The sequence below is a fragment of the Phragmites australis genome, chromosome 6, assembly GCF_958298935.1.
Source record: "Phragmites australis chromosome 6, lpPhrAust1.1, whole genome shotgun sequence".
In the NCBI taxonomy this organism is placed as follows: domain Eukaryota; kingdom Viridiplantae; phylum Streptophyta; class Magnoliopsida; order Poales; family Poaceae; genus Phragmites; species Phragmites australis.
In genome coordinates this window covers 23,553,801-23,557,265 of record NC_084926.1, presented here as the reverse complement: position 1 = coordinate 23,557,265, position 3,465 = coordinate 23,553,801, and positions in this window count along the sequence as shown.

Genomic DNA, 3,465 nt, shown 5'->3' with positions numbered 1-3,465 from the left:
CGAAACCCTCAATCAAGACATATCGACCAAAAACAGCACACACGCATTAGTTTGACAGGAGCAGCAGTATTTATCTTTTTCGTAACTATTTTTATACCACAGATATAATAGCAAACGAATACATTTTCAGAAACTACAGAACAAGGGCTACAACTTTTGTTAGATGACACAATTTTCTCATGCCTCTAAGGTCTCCTAAATGACATAGCAAAACAGCCCTAGAAACCTGTCGTTAATTTCAGACATTAGCCACCCAAACCTATTTATCTCCAGAAATACACAACGAAAAATTCTAAAATTTTGTGGACATGTAGATCATAACACAAGATTCAACTTTTGTATCATTCGGATCTACATAAAACATCTCTAACAAGGCCTAATCAAGTTCTGAACTTCGACAACGAAATCTGTCAATCATTAATTGCAGAAAAGTTCAGAACAGCGTAACTAGAGTTACAACCAATCAAAAATTGCATTGTTCACACCATTGGAAAGCTTAATGAATCCTCTACAACCTTCTAGCATTCTGAAAAATTGGCTTGACAACTAAGATGCCCAAAAATAGAATAGATCTAACACTGACAGAAATTCGAAAGAGGTACAACAGTCAGATTCAGACAGCAATATCTCCTAAACTACATGCCCAAAACATCTGAAATTTCACTGGTAGCTAGGTTTCGACGTTAGCTACAACTTTCTAGTTGATCACTTACACAGGAAAAATCATCTAGGTCACCGAAACATCAAGAACACGCACACTGCTCAATCTACCTGCACGCAGAACACTCAGTTCGACCCCAAACCACAAATTCCCCTAACCAAAACCTCTCAAACCAAGATCTACCGGCTATAATCATCAACCAAAACATAAAGAACAGCAGGGGAATTGTTACCTTAGGGCACCACAGCTAGAAAACCCCAAAATCCCCTAGCTCCAAACCTCCTCTTCCCCTCTTCTCCTTGCTTTCCTTGCTGCCCTTCCCTTCCTCTTCTTCTCCTCTTCTTGGCCGGATTCCAGCAGCAGTAGCCACTCTAGGGCACGACTTGGAGATGCCACCACAGGGGAAAGAGTGTGTGTGTGTGTGGGGGGGGGGGGGTTGGCACAGTAGAGGGACGGCTAGGGTTTTGGCGGGGTGGAGGGGAAAAAGAAGGGGAGACGCCTGGGCCTTTGGGGGAGGGGCTAGGCTAACCGACCCAAGCCCAGGTTGACTCAACCCACTCTCATGGTTAAAGCTTCTCTATTTTAAAAGAAATACATTGCTGCAATTTACCTCAATTTCTTCTCTTTTTGTTCCCGGCGAGAGCGATTCAATACCCAAAAAACCGGAAACGATGACTTCCAATTTCCTTCCAAAATTTTAGGGCATTACATCCTCCCCTCCTTTAAAGAATTCGTCCCCGAATTCAGCTATACTACGACCTCTACCGAAAAGAAACATACCAACTTAAACCAAAACTTAAAATCGACCTTCCTCGAAGAGCGCTGGATACCTCTTACGCATTTGCTCCTCAAGTTCCCAAGTAGCTTCACGTTTTGACTTATTAGTCCATAAAACCTTCACATATTTGATCATCCTCTTCCTCATGACTCGTTCTGACCTGTCCAAGATACGCATTAGGCGACACTCAACAGACAAGTCATGTTGTACTCTGATAGGCTCAAGATCAATCTTATGCTCTGGATCCCGCAGATACTTCCTCAACATGGATACATGGAAAACATTATGCACACCACTCATAGAATCTGGTAAATGTAGACGGTAAGCCAAATTACCAACTCGAGTTGTGATGACAAAAGGTCCAATGTACCTTGGGCTAAGCTTCCCTGTAGTGCCAAACCGAACAACACCCTTTGTGGGCAATACTCTGAGGAGAACTTGGTCACCTACCACAAACTCCAGCTCACGTCTCCTCACATCTGCATAACTCTTCTGTCGGCTCTGAGCGGCCAACATGTTCTGCCGTATCTCCCGCACTTTCTCGGCAGTCTGTTGAACGATCTCAGGACCAAGCACAGCCCTCTTACCAGACGAATCCCAACACAGGGGGGAAACACACTTCCTGCCATACAAAGCCTCATATGGAGCCATCTTAATGCTAGCATGATAACTGTTATTATAGGCAAACTCCACCAAAGTAAGGTGATCCTCCCAACTGCCATTCCAAGAAAGGACACAAGCATGTAGCATATCCTCCAAGGTCTGAATGGTCCGCTCGGACTGCCCATTTGTCAGAGGATGGAAAGCGGTACTCAAAGAAAGCTTAGTGCCCATAGCACTCTGAAGGCTCTGCCAAAACTTCGATACAAACTTGGTGTCTCGATCTGATACAATCGACTTAGGCACACCATGCAACCTCACCACTTCCTTGATATACAAGGGAACTAAAACCTGAGCTGAACTCATCGTCTTCATAGGAATGAAATGCGTGGACTTAGTGAGCCTGTCCACAACAACACATATGGCATCCCTACCACGAGGCGATCGGGGTAAACCAACCACAAAGTCCATAGTGATATGCTCCCATTTCCACTCGGGAACCTCTAAAGACTGAAGCAAACCCGCAGGCCTCTTATGCTCGGCCTTTACCTGTTGACATACACCACAAGCTGCCACATACTCGGCAATATCAACCTTCATCCTTTTCCACCAGAAGCTCCGCTTCAGATCTCTGTACATCTTGGTCTCACCAGGATGAATTGTATATGGAGTCCGATGAGCCTCTCTCAAGATGTCCATCTTCACATCTGACTTCTGTGGCACACAAAGACATCCTCTGAAATGGACTACATCATGCTCATCGATACTGAACTCCCGAGGTCTGCCATCTGCAATCCTTTTGCGAACCTCCTGAATCAAGCGGTCATGTTGCTGTGCCTCACGCACTCTCTCGAGTATGGGTGACTGAATGATCAACTGGGTCTCCTCTCTTGCAGTGCCTGCATAGCAAAAGGAAATACCCATACGGTCCAATTCTGCAACCAAAGGCATCACTGTCTTAGGAACACCCGTCCTGCTTAGGGCATCTGCCACCACATTAGCCTTCCCAGGGTGATACTGGATCATCAGATCATAATCCTTTATCAACTCAAGCCATCTACGCTGCCTCAAATTCAACTCCTTCTGAGTAAAGATATACTTGAGGCTTTTATGATCAGTAAAGATATCACAAGACTCACCATAGAGATAATGCCTCCAAGACTTCAAAGCAAACACCACTGCAGCCAACTCTAGATCATGGGTAGGATAGTTCCTCTCATGATTCTTCAACTGTCGGGAAGCATAAGCAATTACTTTGCCATCCTGCATCAGCACACAACCAAGACCAATACGGGAAGCATCCGTATACACCGTGAAGCGCTTGCCGCTCTCAGGCAAAACTAGAATAGGAGCATTCACCAACTTATTCTTCAGAGTCCGGAAACTGGCCTCACAATCATCAGTCCACATAGAAGGAACACCCTTC